Raw genomic sequence first — 16,240 nt, 5'->3', positions numbered from 1 at the left:
ATCCATGCAACAGATTCAAACAGATATCCAGGAGATTAAAAACTCTATAGAAAGCATTCCTGGCAGGATGAATGAATGTGAAGACAGAATTTTAGATACAGAACATAGGATTGCAGTCAGTGACCACGAAAAGGGACATCTCTTAAAAACAGTAAGGGACAATTAGAAATCAATCCAACAACTCTTAGATAATACAAAGAATAAGACTGAAAGGAATTCATGTAGTAGCAGGAGAAAGTACAAATGACATAAAAAAACTGTTCAGAGAATTAATGACAGAAAACTTCCCACATAGAGGGGAAGAATTTGACATACAATTAAGTGAAGCATATAGGACTCCAAATAGCCATGATCAAAAACTCTACACCTAGACATGTAATAATCAAGATCCTGGAAACCCAACAGAAGAAAAAATTCTGCAAGCAATTAGAGAAAAGAAACAAATCACATGCAAAGGAAAGCCTATCAATCACAGCAGACTTTTCAACACAAACCCTCAGGTCAAGGAGGGCCTAGAGTGAGGTATTTCAAGTCCTAAAAGGAAACAACCTCCAAGCTCGACTGATGTATCTTGCAAACTATCTTTCAAACTTTATGGGCAAATAAGACAACTCCATGACAAAGAACACCTGAGAAATTTCATGAGCACCAAACCAGCACTTCAAACACTTCTAAACAATATCATGGAAAAAGACAATGAAGGCCACAACTCCATAAGGGCCCATGGTGCAAATATACCAGGAAAGGCAAGAAATTAAAGGGAGAAAGGAAAAAATAAAAAATAAAAGAACCAAAAACAGGAAAATAACATGACAATGAAAAACCAATACATAACAGTTATAACCATCAATGTTAATGGCTTCAAAATTCACCAATCAAAAGAAACAGCCTGGCAGAATAGATTAATAAGCAAAATCCAACAATATTCTGTATACAAGAAACTCACTTAATCCACAAAGAAATTCATAGACTGAGGGAAAAAGGATGGAAAACAGTTATCCATGCGACAGGAGCACAGAAAAAAGTGGGGGTAGCTATCTTATTTGAAGACAGAATAGACTTCAAAACAAAACTAATTAAGAGAGACAAAGAAGTCCACTACATCTTTGTAAAGGAAACAATACAAGAGGAAGAAATGATAATCATAAATATATATATGCACTGAATACTAATGTCCACAACTATACAAAACAATTGATATGAAAAATGAAATAACATGAATACAATTGTAATGGGGGACCTCAATACCCCACTGACACAAACAGATCATCTACACAAAAAATCAACAATGAAATAACAAAACTGAACCAAGTCTTTGAACAAATGGACTTAGTGGATGTCCACAGAGTGTTATAACCCACAAAATCAGAATATACATTCTTTTAGGCTGCACATGGGTCACTCACCAAAACAGACCACATGCTAGCTCATAGAACATGCTTAAGTAAATGCAAGGGAACTGAAGTTGTCCCCTGTATTTTATCTGACCATACTGCAATTAAACTGGAGATCAACAGCCTAATAAACATCAAGAACTTCACAAACACATGGAAATTAAATAACACCCTGCTGAACAACCATTGGTTCACAGAGGAAATTAGAGAAGAAATTAGATAGTTTCTACAATTAAATGATAATGCCAGTACAACAAACAGGAATGTATGGTACACAATGAAAGCAGTTCTCTGAAGAAAATTCATAGCAGTAAATGCCCATACTAGGTAAACAGAGGAAATTCAAATAAACAATCTAATGCTTAACCTTAAGCTTCTAGAAAAAGAAGAGCAAGAGAAGCTGAAAGCTCGTACAAGGGAGGAAATTATAAAGATCATACCAGAAAGTAATGCAATGGAGACTAAGAGAACTATACAAAGAAAAAAATCAATATATCAAAGAGTTGGTTTTTCATAAGAATAAAATCAATAAACCCTTAGCCTACCTTATAAAAAAATGAAAGAAAAGGCTCACATTCATGCAACTAGGAATGAAAAAGTTGAAGTCACAACAGATCCACCAGAAATCTAGAGGATCATCAATATCTATTTCAAAAATCTGTACTCTAATGAAATGGAAAATACAGAAGAAATGGACAGATTCCAAGATACATATGAACTTTCAAAGTTGAACAAAGAAGACAGAAAACGTCTAAATGCCCCAATTACATTCAGTGAAATTGAAAATGTAATTAAAAACTACTAAAAAAGAAAAGCCCAGGTCCTATGGATTCACATCTGTATTCTACAAGACATTTAGAGAAGAACTATTACCACTACTCTTTAAACTCTTCAGTGAAATTGAAAGGGAAGCAATACTTGCAAATTCATTCCTAGAAGCAAGTATTACTTTGAATCCAAAGCCAGGGAAAGACCCAACCAAAAGAGAGAACTGCAGGCAAATCTCCCTAATGAACACAGATGTAAAAATCCTCAATAAAATATTGGCAAACAGAATACAGAAGATCATCAAGAAGATCATACACTCTGACCAAGTTGGATTTATTCCAGAGATGCAAGGATGGTTCAACATATGTAAATCAATAAATATAATATACTATATCAACAGAGTCAAGGACAATGTCCACTATCACCACTTCTGTTCAATATAGTTTTGGAAACATTAGCCATAGCAATTAGAGAAGAAAAACAAATAAAAGCAATAAATATAGGAAAGGAAGAAGTGATACTGTCATTATTTACTGACGATATGATACTCTACATAGAAGACCCAAACAACTCAACCAGAAGACTTCTAGACTGAATTGACAGATTCAGTAGAGTAGATGGATACAAAGTTTATACTCAAAAATCAATAGCCTCCTTGTACACAAATTTAAGACTCACTGAGAGAGAAATTAGGGAAACAATTCCTTTCACAATAGCATCCAAAAGTGAAATATATAGGAATCTAATGAACCAGACAAAAGACCTCTACATTGAAAATTATATCACTCTAAAAGAAGAGATAGAAGAGGATACAAAAAGATTAAAGACATCCCTTTCTCCTGGATAGGTAGAATCAACATAGTGAAAATAGCCATATTTCCAAAACTTCTGTACAGATTCAATACAATCCTGATTGAAATCCGAACAGTATATTTCACAGAACTTAAAAAAACAATCCAAAAATTCATATGGAAGAACTTGAAACTATATTACAAAGACTGATAAAAAAGGCATGGTACTGGCCAAGAAACAGACCTGAGGATCAATGGAATAGATTAGAAGATGGAGAAACAACACCAGACATGCTCAGCTACCTCATCTTAGACAAAGGAGCCAACCATCCTCACTGGAGGAAAAAAAGCTTCTTTGAAAAATAGTGTTGGAAAAACTGGATTTCAACTTGCCAAAGATTAAAACTAGATCCCCGTCTTTCATCATGCACTAAACTAAAATGCAAGTGGATTAAACATCTAAATATCAAAAGAGAAACACTAAAATTACTGCAAAGTAAATTAGGTAGAACTCTTGAAGGCACTGGCATAGGAGAAGACTTTATGAACAAAACCTCAGCAGCATGAGAACTTGTACAAAGAATTAAACAACTGAGATTTCATTGTATTAAATTTTTTTTCAGTGCAAGAGAAATCATCAACAGAGCTAAGAGACAACCTACAAGGTGGGAAAAATTTTTTACCAGCTACTCCTCATACAAAGGAGTACTGTTTAGAATATATAAAGAACTCAAAAAAATCAGATGCCCCCAAATACAAAGACCCAATTCAAAAATGGGCATCCGAAATAAATAGACATTTCTCAGACAACGAAGTAAAAGCAGCAAATAAATATATGAAAAAATGTTCCACATCTCTGGTCATTTGAGAGATGCAGATGAAAACAACACTGAGAATCCACCTTACCCCACAAAGAATGGCTGCTATCAAGAAGTCAACCAATAACAAATGCTGGCAGGGTTGTGGGAAGAAAGGAATCCTTGTTCATTGTTGGTGGAAGTGTAGACTGGTTCAACCACTGTGGAAATCAATATAGAGATACCTCAAAGAACTAGGATTAGAGTTTCCATTTGACCAGGCTATACCTCTGCTGGGTATATTTCCAAAATATTTAAAACCATCATAGCACAATGATATATGTGCACCCATGTTTATAGTGGCACATTCTGTAACAGCTAAAACTTGGAAACAACCCAAATGCCCATCAACTGGAGACTGGATAAAGATGTGGTTTTTCTATACAATGGAGTACTACTCAGCCATAAAGAATGGGAAACTAGAAACATTTATAGCTAAATGGATGAACATTGAGTCTATACTCTTATGTGAAATAATAGGATACAGGAGTAAATACCGAATAGTTTCTCTGGCATGAAAAACAAAGTGCAAATAAGGTTAAAATGGTATAATTGAGAGTGTGAAATAGGAAGAAAATGGCTAAAGGGGAAGTCGGAAGGGCAGCGGAAAGGAAATAAGGGAAAAGAAAAAAAGTGAAAAAGGAAAAAAAATGGAAACAAAGTCTCTATAAATAGTGAAGGGTGAAGGGGGTGAGTGGAGGGCAGGGTATGGGGAAAAACCAAGAACCAAGACATATCATGTAAAGGTACAAGATCCCAATGATAAATGTCACTGTATTGTTTGCTTTAAATGTACCAATAAACTTAATGGGGGAAAAAATCCCAAACCTCAATCTAAAAAAAAAATCCAAATTACTCTGTATTTGTTAAATAATTGAATCCATCACGTCACTTATGAATTCTACCACTTATTCAAGAAGTAAATAATTTCAGTCCTACATAAAGTCCTACAGAATGTAGAGAGAGTCTAAGGCAACATTTCAGCCCAATTTGGCTGGTATTACTCTGATAATCATACCATAGTGTCATGCCAGGAAAGAAAATTTTAGACAATATTAGTCATAAATGTAGATGTAAAAATCCTTAACAATCATAGCTACTAACAGCTTCACTTATTTTACCTGTTTTAATATACATTTGTTTAAGCAGTACTTTTCCCCTTGCGTTCCATTCATTCTTTTATTTTCTACTTCACTTATCCATCATCTAGATTCACATTAGTCTTTCCAATTTGTCTCCACACTTTTACTTAATGCTTTTCACTGTCCTCATTTAAAGCCCCCTTCTTAAAACCCACCATCTCATTATGCTACTGCAGGGTTTGAGACTTTTGCTAATTTTACAGGATTGTTTAATGTAACTAGTTCTCTTTACCACAACATTTAAAACTCTTCAATGCTCTAGTCAGCCTGCATTTTTAGATTTTTACTGCACTACATACATTGTATGCCCAGGGCAACTACATGGTCTTGTTCTATCTTTCTAATATTAGCCCTTTGATCATATGAATTCTTCTGCATGAAGTGTTGCTCTATTAATATACTACTTTCCCCAATTTAATCTCTTCACCTTGATAATTCTATGCTATTTCATTTTGACATGTATCATATTTCAACTTCTATCACACTGAAATAAGGACAATTATTGTTAACTACACATATATAGAAACAATAAAGATGACACCAGGTCTTAATGTCTTCTATAATAGTTTCCTGTTTTTCTAATAAGTCTGTACAACTTAAGGGATTATGTTTATAATCCTCAGTTTTTTCATCATTTATGATTGTATTATACGTACGTAAATGTTCAATCTTTGTTGATGTTAGGATTTTGTAAATTTACTGGTATACTTGAATAAAGCCTGGTGTGTCTGCTCTTTATTTAACAGGTAACCTTGAGTTAGAAATATTTGAACTTATTTCTCTGACCATTAAGTAGCATCTTTTAAACTGAAACTAATTCAACACCTTAAAATGTATGGAATTTTCTCATTTCTGATTCTGTAATTCAATTTTATTTATTTATTTATTTTGGTACTGGGGATTGAACTCGGGTCCTTGCACTTTCAAGACAGGCAGCAGAACACAAGGCTAAATCCCTGGCCCACATTTTTGATTCTGTAATTTAACTGCTCAATGAATAATAAAAGTATTTTTTACACTTAAAAAAAGACTACATTGCTTGTTGCTCGGTAAAGTGCTTTAAAACTTTTTATCTTCTGCCTCTGAGATCTGTCTGTGGAACTCCCTCAAATCTTCTTGGGGATTATCTAAGAGCTGAGACCACCACATAATACAGAACAGCACATAGCCCAGGGTGACCTCAACTTTCTGGTTACAGGTAGTCTGATTTATGTAAAATGCATTCATCAATTGAAGGAAAAATTTATTAATGAAAAATGAAGACTCACTTGTAGTTCAGAAAAAAAGGTTTCAAGAGAAATACAATTAAAGAGATACCAGGTATTTTAATATTATCATCATTTCTGTTTTATGAGGAGCGATGTTCACCTTTAACCATACTAGTTATAAAAGATCTTAAGGTTGGATATAGTAGATTAAAACTATATTTTAATAGCTTCATAAAAGATGTCCTATATTTTTGGACACACTGGAGATTGAAGAAATTCGTTTTAATTTTTCTGGTATGTTAGTATCTTTACAGTGGAGCTGATATACTAGTATTGTGTTCACAAACTTGGGAATCCAAGGATTTAACATGTCATTCCAAACATCAAGGCCATATTCTGTCTTCAGAAATATTTTCTGATTCATTATTTGTTATACATTTCTAGATGCCATAGGTACCACAGGAAATGTAATAAATGGTTCCTCTGTTAAAAAAAATAAGCCATATTAGACAGCCTAAAGCAAAACGGATCAAAAATTTAAAACACCACAAGCACATAATGACCACTGAATGAATGCTATGGAAAATAAAGGTAGTGGGAATTCACACAAGAATGGAATCCATTTAATGGATTTGCCCGGTAAATGGTGAAACATATTTGAAATGATTGTTTTGCCTGGGCTGAGAGCAGACTGCACAAATAAAAGTCAGGGTCAGGAGACTAACAAATATTTACAATAATCCAGGTCAAAAATACCAATCATTTGGATCAAGATATCAGCAGTAGTAATGATGAAAAGTAGAATTTGCTCATATGCTATAGATTGTATTGACAGCTTTGCTAAGGATCAGGTAGAATGTGCAATAGAAACAGGAATCAAAGTTTTTTTAAGGTCCTATGACTGAGCAAATACAAGAACTGAATTATTGTCTTAGTTACTTCCTCATTACTGGGACAGAATACCAAACATCCACAAGTTAAAAGAGGAAAGGTTTATTTTAGCTCACAGTTTTACATGTTTCAGTTCACAGTTGGATGTTTCCAAGGCAGGGGTGGCATAGCAGAGAAGAAACAGTACATGGTAGAGCAGGAAGTAGGCAGGAAGCAGCAAGCCTTTTCCCTTTTATTCTATTCAATCTATAAACCCACTGGTTGATGCCACCCACATCCAGGTTGGGCCTTCCCATTACCCACACCGAGAACTACACTATACCAGTTAGTGGACTATTTAGTTATCATACACTTACTACATACTCACACATCCTAGATCCAGCCACCTCTGAAAAGCCTTATATATGACACATCAGGCTCTGAGGGGAAATCTGGGAAAGAATGGCCAATGACAGAAGTAAATCTAAGAATGACTGGTACTGTCAGGATAAGGACAGTAACTCAAGATGGACACAGGTCAAGTTATATACAAAGGAAGAAATCATTTTGGACTGAGAAAAATGTGGACGAATTTCAATAACCCAGTGGTGATGGTATCGGATGCTTCATCTGAGTGGATACTGAAATCATTGAGAAACATGTCAAGAGTGGTACAAAAGAGAGTGACACTAGACTAGGTGCTGATGGACTGTTGCTACAGTATATTTAGTAACTGTATCAAAGAAGAGTAAGTGAGGAACATTCTGAGGGCATGATCTCCAGTTCAAGTATTTATGGGAGGAGGAAAAAGAATGACACAGTGTAGTAATAGTGAAGAGGCACCTGCACAACAGATAATCTATCTATCTATCTATCTATCTATCTATCTATCTATCTATCTATCTATCCATCCATCCATCTGTAAAAGGTCTCGACAAGAGAATTCTACTTCAAATGATAACAAAAATTTATAGAAATGATCTCTTCCTATATATAGCATTCCTTCATTTATGCTGCAGAATACAATACTAGTTTGGCTTCGGTTGCCAAACCCTAATATTGGTTATAATTCTCTAAACAAACAGGCATGTTTATTAAATTTTTTCAGGGTTGATACTATCAATATATATGGGCAAGTCTGCCACATTTGTTACATTAGCACAGTGAAGAATGCCTGAATCTGAGGTTAATAAGACACCTCGCTGAAGCAGGGATGTGAACAGGGGTTTCTTGGCTAGGATGGGATCCAAAGGAGATAAGGCAGGTAATGAAGCATCTTTCTTAAATGGGCAATCTACCCACTAAACACAGCCAAGTGTGTTAACTTTATTTATTCTTCACTATGATCAGGTAAACATGTGCATGTGTGCGTTTCGGTAAATTGAAGACAATGATATCAGCTTTGTAGTACTGTAAAATTAAATTAAGTATTTTTATATATTTTAACTAGTAGACATGCAACAAACCTTTATTATTATTGTTTTGCAATTATTTGGCAGACGAGGGACTAAAGAAACAGTACTGATCATGAGTAACATTTAAGTGGGATCATACTGTCTTACTTATGATACAGCTCTGATCTTTAGTGGAAACAGATTATTTTCAGTTCTTTATTTTGATAATGGTATCATTAAGGATATTAGATAACTGCATCTGGGGAAATATTCCCTTCCATCTATTGGCAAGAATATGGATTCTTGACAAGAATATGGCAGCTATTCTCAAAGGTAATGATTCTAATCATGAAGCTAAAATAGCTGCTCAGATAAATATTGACTGTAGGGAGATGATACTAATGTATAGGGGAGAGATATAAAATTTCCAAAGGGGAAAAATTGCCATTAAAATTTATAAGTCTTTTAGAGATTTTAAAAATACTTCTTGTTCTCCATCTGGAGCACTTGAAAGCTATTTATTTCAGGCAGTAGAAAGTCCTTGAGAAAACTGCTTAAAAAACAATTTCATCAAATTTTCTTTATATGTTATCATTCTTTTATGGATGGCAGCTTTATTGCTATTGTTAGAAATGCAGAACCAGCTGTGGAACAAGAAAGTTCATGAATTTGATAGAGATGGCTTAAACAATGTAAGCAGTATGATTCCCTAAATATTTAAAAAATTATATGTATGTACTTATATGTTTACACATAAGGACACATAATGGTCTTTTAAAAACCAGTATCTATGTAGCATGACCCAAAATGACTATGTTAAAACTGGAACCTTTATACTATTCAGAGTTTATTTATTTCTAATTCCTATACCACATCAGAAGTAAACTGCAATTAGATATTGTGCACAGAAAATGGCACACAACTATTTCCTAAGATATACATCATAGGTCTGCATTTAATTCATGATGTTTATTTACTAGCATTCCTATACACCAATATCAAACTGACTGAGAGAGAATTTAGGGGAAAAACACATTTTATAATAGAATCAAGAAAAATGAAATACTTCATACTTAATGAAGGAGGTGAAAGACCTCTACATTTCAAATTATAGCACCCACACCCACAAATAAGATCAGAAGACATCAGAAAATGGAAAGATATAGCCTGTTCCTGGATATGCAGAGCAGTATAGTAAAAATGACTATAATCTCAAAACTGTTACACAAATTTAATGCAGTCGCAATCAAAATATCAATAGCATTCCTCACAGAACTAGAGAAAACAATCCTAACATTCATATAAGACCAGAAGAGAACAGGACAAGCAGTTTTGGGCAATAAGGGCAAGGCAAGTAGTATGACAATCCCAGGCTTCAAGTTATATTACAAAACTACATTGGTAAAAACAGCACGGTATGGAAAAAAACAAACAAAGAATAAAAAAAAAAAAAGACATGAGGATCAATGGAACAGAACAGAAGATGCAGAAACAACTCCAAGCACACACAGCTGCCTTATCTTTGACAAAGGGACCAAACACTTTCACTGGATGAAAGACTCTTTAACAAATGGTGATGGGAAAATTGGCTTTCCAAGTACCAAACATTCAACCTAGAACCCATATTTCTCACCATGCATTAAAGTCAAATTGAAATGGTTCAAAGATCTAAATATTAAAACAGAAACACCTTAATCATCTGAAAGATAGGTGTAGGCAAAGACTTCTGAATAAATCCCAATGCACAAACATTTTAACAATCAACAACTGGGATCACATCAAATTAAAAAGCTTCTACACAGCAATAAAAATAAACAGAGTGAGGAAACAATGTATAAAATGGGAAAAATTTTGTCAGCTCCTTAGACAGGACTAATATCTACAATGTAAGTCTCAAAAAAATTAGAGTCCACAAATGTAAAAACCCAGTAAAAATGTGCATCTGCAATGGATGAACACTTCTCAGATGAAGAAATACAAATGGCCAACAAATCAATGGGGAGAAAAAAAGCTCAACATTGCTGGACATCCTAAAAATGCAAATTAAAACAACACTGAGATTCCATTTCATTCTACAAAGAATGAATATCATCAAGAATTTAACCAATAACAAATACTGGAAAGGCTGCAGGGAAAATGGAACACTTCTGTATTGTGGGTAGGAGTGTAAATTAGTACAACTACTCTGGAGAACAGTATGGAGATACTTCAGAAAACTAAAACTAGAGGTTCCATTTGACCCAGATATCCCCCTTCTAGGTATTTTTGCTAAAGAGTTAAAGTTATCAAATGACGGTGATACATACATATCCATGTTTATATCAGTGCAATCTATTATAGCTAAATCTTGGTAATAACCCATATGACCAATGAGAGATGAATTTCTAAAGAAAATGCAGTGTTTATATACAATGAAATACTACTGGGCCATAAAGAAAGATAAACAAGACATTTTTAGGTAAATGGCTGCACCTCCAGACCATAATCTTAAGTGAAATCACCGAAACACAGAAGTTTAAATATGACATTGTTTCTCTTGTGTGACAAACTAAAAGTATAAATAATAAGCACAGCAGAAGTAGATACTGGGAAATAGGAAAAACTTATTCAAATAGGAAGGGGAATAAGATATGGGAGGAGGGGCGAGGGAAGGAAGGGAAAAGCGATTTAAAAGAAAAAAGAGCACTGAAGAAAAAATGGAAATAGAGCTTTTTTAAGTGGGGGGGATTTGGGGGAAGGGAGGAGAAAGGGATAAAAAATAGGGATGCGTTATGTACATATACAAATCCCCCATGATATATGTGTTTATTATGTACTATAAACATGTACTACTAAAAAAATTTAAAGACAAAGGTAAATATTTTTGATCCTATCACAAGTGGCCGAGATGAGTGAAAATAAGCCATCTGGAAAAAAAATCAAATTTTCAGTTTTTATTTATTATTATTATTTTTCTCATTGAGTTTATTGGTACATTTTAGGTATAGAGTACAGTTACATTCATCATTGAGGTATTGTACCTTTACATGACAGGTCTTGGGTCTCATTTTTCCCCCTTACCCCTGCGCTCCCTTCACCCAATCCTCCCTTCCCTATTTACAAATACTTTATTTCCATTTTTTTCATTTTATCATATTTTTCCTTTCCCTTATTTCCTTTCCCCTACACTTCCCACTTCCCCTACACCTTTAGCCCTTTTCTTCCTATTTCAAATTGTCAATTATGCCATTAGGATCTTATGTACTATTATAGTTTTTTCACACCAGAGAAACTATTCGGTATTTACACATGTGTGACTTATTTATTTCACTTAGGAGTATATCCTCAATATGTATCCATTTTCCTATGAATGACTCTAATTTCTCATTCTTTATGGCTGAGTTGTATTCCATTTTACAGAAAAACCACATCTTCTTTATCCAGTCTCCAACTGATGGGGAAATGGGCTGTTTCCAAGTTTTAGCTATTACAAACTAACTGTGCCGCTATAAACATGGGTGTGCATATATCACTGTGATATGATTCTTTTAATTCTTTTGGAAAGATACCCAGAAGAAGGGTGGCTGGGTCAAATGGAACCTGTAGTCCTAGTTCTTTGAGTTATCTCCATACTGATTTCCATAGCACTTCCACCAGTCTGCACACCCACCAACAATGGAGAACTCGGGTTCCTTTCTCCCAACAATCCTGCCAACATTTGTTATTCGTTGATTTCTGTATAGCAGCCATGCTTTGTGGGGTGAAGTGGAATCTCAGTGTTGTAAAGAGTCACTAAATTTGCTGAAAGGTAAGTTAGGCAGAAATCTTGACGACAATGGCATAGGAAATGACTTTATGAACAAATACTCAGTAGCAAGGAAACTAGCACAAAGAATCAACAATTGGGATCTCATCTTATTAAAAAGCTTCTACGCTGCAAAAAAAAAACGATCAACAGAACTAAAAAAACAACCTACAATGAGGAAAAAAATATTTACCATTTGCTCCTCAGACAAAGGACTATTATCTAGAATATATAAAGAACTCAAAAAAAATCAGCCCCCCCAAATATAAAGATCCAATTCAAAAATGGGCATCTGAAATGAACAGACATTTCAGAAAGAAGGAAAATCATCAAGTAAATATATGAAACAATGTTCCTCATCGCTGGCCATTCAAGAGATGCAGTTTTTATTTCTTATTAATCACGTGTAAATAAAAATTTTAAGATAAGAATAAGTATGCTCTCTTTTTTTGAGAGGACCTCACTATCTAGTCCAGATTGGTCTTGAATTTTCCATGTATACCAGGCTGGCCTTGTACCCATCATCCACCTTTCTCATTCTCCTTCCTGTGTGCTGGGATTATAAGCAAACGGCACCATACATGATATTTGGAATTCTATAATGTTTTTACCCTTTTCTTCAGAACACTTTGAAGTTTCGAATCATTATGCTTAAAATTATCTTGTGGATGGGCTGGGGATTTAACTCAGTGGCTCTGCCACCTGCCTCAGATGCACAAGAATCAGAGTGAGATCCCCAGTACTTAAAAAAAAAAGATACACACACACACACACACACACACATATATGTATATATACACACACACACATATATATCTATCTTGTGAAGAAAGACCCAGATCTTTCAATAATGAAAACATATAAAGTGAAATATATTCTTTAAAGTAGCCTTCCTTGGCTGCTTCTCTTTCCTCCTTTCCTAGGCACACTGTGTTTCACATATTTAATTTAGAATACAGAGAAGCCATCACCACATGGCATACCAGGCACCTTTTCTCTTCCTGTTCCCTTCCTATACCCCAGGCAAATAAGAAAGATAAAGCTACAAGAAAATGGAACTCATTTCTCTTCATAACTTGTTATACTTGAAATCCCTAAGGAATAAGGAGAAATTGAGGGGGTTTATCTGGAAGTAGTCAGGTCTTTAATATTATAAGGTCATGTTTTTATTCCATCATATTTCTTTCTCTTATGCTCCACATTACTTTTCTAGATCTTCACATGGATGAGATTTCTATTAATTACATAGGAATAATCTACCCAGGAATGAAAAGTAAAGTGGGTATATTCTGTAGCTTATGTACATTATTGGGCCATTTAAAATAAATTTAAAAACCAACTTGGCATTACAAAATGACCTACAAAGAGAAATTAAATTCTCTCCTTTCTGTTATTTGGTTATGCTACCCACTGTGATCTGAAACTTGGCACTCAAAGGCTACCTGCTTGTTAAATATACAGCAGGAATCTAAAGAAAGTGCATTGACTCAATGGAATCATAAAATAATCAAGCAAGCATATTCTTCCATGAACTCCTGCATATTCTTTGACAATTTTCCCATTGAACAAATGGGGTCTATGTTTCCTTTGTTTTAATATTCAGGGGGCTCTCTCATAAACTAAAACTCAACTAGAGTGACACTATGAAACTTTTGAGGTTGATATCAGCAAATGCCACACATCTTCCACCTGGTTTTACTGGAATGCACACTGTGTGGGACACCACCCACCCAGTACAACATCCACCTCGCTGGGACATACACAATGGAAAGATTACACGTAGGCACTTCTGTTTATGGTCTTAGCTGTTGAGGTTCCAAACAACAGCTAGTAGTATAAGCTTTCAGTTAGGAGAGTAATCTATTTTGATCATCGAGTCCTGGCAAGGTTTCAAACCATTGTGGGCATGGGTAACATATGACTGCTACTGCATGAAGGCCCTATGTCATTAGCATATATCAAAGTAGTCCCCAAGTGTGTACACTAACTAGCCTTACGGAGGATAATTTTGTTTGATGTTGAATTCTTTTTAAATAAAAACTTTCTATACCAATATTAAAAGGGGCATGTTACTGCACCATCAGAAACAAAATAAAACAAATCACAATCTAGAAAATATTCTGATGGGATTTTTGGATTCTCAGTAATTCTAAACAGTTTGTTAATATAAAAGCGTTCAAAACAAAAGAGCCAACTTTTTTCACATTAAATAAACTTGTCATATAAGACTTACATAGTAGAATTTCTGACAAACACATTTATCCCCTTGGAAAATGTTTATTGAAATCCACTTGAGTAGGTCTATTTCATATTTCAGCTGAGATTTTTCTTGAATTTATGCTTGAAGTAATATATCAGAATTAAATATACAAGCTACTTCTAATATTAAACAGGACATTTCAAGAATGTAAGAATATTAATTAAAATAAACCTGGTTGCAACTAAGCAGATTGTTTCCCTTTTGTTTCTTCTATAAATATGTTTTTCTAAATTTTCTTTTTATCTAACTTTTTAACCTAATTTTTAAAAGTCACCAAGTTATAAAGAAGTAGACTTTACCGATTTAAGGCTGAATCATATATATCTTCTGGTAGTAGTCACTTAAAAAACTCTCAAAGACATTTAAAAAAAATCAAGCTATCCAACTAGGTATGGTGGTACTTTCCTGTAATCTCAGCACTATGGAGACTGAAGCAGGGGGATCATGCGTTTGAGGCCTCCTTAGAGACCCTACCTCAAAATAGAACAGGCTAGGGCATGTATCTCAGTGTGAAAGCACTCAGTTCAATCCCCAGTATTAAAAAAAAAAAGAATCAAGATACCCACTATAAATATAAAAATAAAATTGAATAGCAATTTTAAGAAATTGACTTTGTAATTATCTCATTCTTCTCTAAAGGTCTAGTGAAATTATAAAAGTACACTCCAAAGGGTATCAAGAAAGTGAGAAATGAATTCCTAATTTATTTCTCTGAGAATAGTGAGATATAAGTGAAGTTTTGATTTTTTAATCATAAATAATATAAAATGGATTGGCAAATCTGTAACATATTAACATTAGCATTATTTTGGTCAGTGCCTACCCCAATTAGTATGATGTTACCCAAAACATTGGAAAACAAATCATAATGCCATTTAAATTAAATTGGATATTTAGTATGACAAACATGCTTCTGTTCTTCACTCTTTCTGATAGTAGACATGGTCCTTGGTCTCTGTCCTCAATTAATTAAATGAAAGCAGTTTCCAATTAGATTAAGAGACAAAGTAGACTAAGGAACATAATTTACTTTTCAAATTAGACAGAAATAATCACGATAAAATCTTGATGAAGAGCTCATTTTTTGCATATCTAAATTTTGAGACTTTTTATTGTAATCTCTCATAACGGATGACTGAATTATTTAATTGTATAAAAAGCAATTACAAAATAAGTGATAAAGAATGGAATTTGTATTATTTTCAATTCAAATGATTAAGTTTATTCCATGTTTTCATTACAACAAGTACACAATAATATTATAGAGTGATTACTTAACAAAAAGACAATGTAGTACCTTGACTACTATGAACTCTATTTTCTACAACCATGACAGAAAACAATTTTACTTACTAAAAGTCCATACAGGTTATGAACCAAGCTCACATTCTCATGTTTTAGGTGGAAACCAACATACATCTCTTTAGTTCATTTTCTCCTGTATGTGAAACTTGTGTTGCCGAACATTCAAAATACCCTTTCTGTCAAGGACTATGGGAAAATCCTAAGTGTTGTGTAGATGAGATTCACATAAAGAACTAGATGAAGGAAAATTTATTTTGACGTGAGACAGCTTTCTCTGATTAATAAGTATGATATTAAATTATACCACCTACTATAGAGGTAAAAACTCAGTTTTTTACTCCTGATTACACAGGGATAATAGGTTAAATTTGACCAAAGAGCAATAGTTATACCAGTCAAGAGCAAAGAATGTTTAACTTACTAAAAGTGCAGAGGTCTAATTGTGTCCATAACTATGCTTATTATGT

At 34.0% G+C, this 16,240-nt stretch overlaps 1 protein-coding gene across 1 annotated transcript in view; it reads right to left on the bottom strand.

Moving 5' to 3' along the window:
* The window catches only part of Cfap47 (cilia and flagella associated protein 47), a 423,126-nt gene that overhangs the window by 18,191 nt on the left and 388,695 nt on the right, over positions 1 to 16,240 (bottom strand). The window lies entirely within an intron of this gene.

This window comes from Fukomys damarensis, unplaced genomic scaffold, assembly GCF_012274545.1.
Source record: "Fukomys damarensis isolate Sample0158 unplaced genomic scaffold, DMR_v1.0_HiC HiC_scaffold_39, whole genome shotgun sequence".
NCBI classification, from domain to species: Eukaryota; Metazoa; Chordata; class Mammalia; order Rodentia; family Bathyergidae; genus Fukomys; species Fukomys damarensis.
Note: the sequence above shows the minus strand (reverse complement) of the source record. Positions and strands in the feature narration are given on the sequence as shown.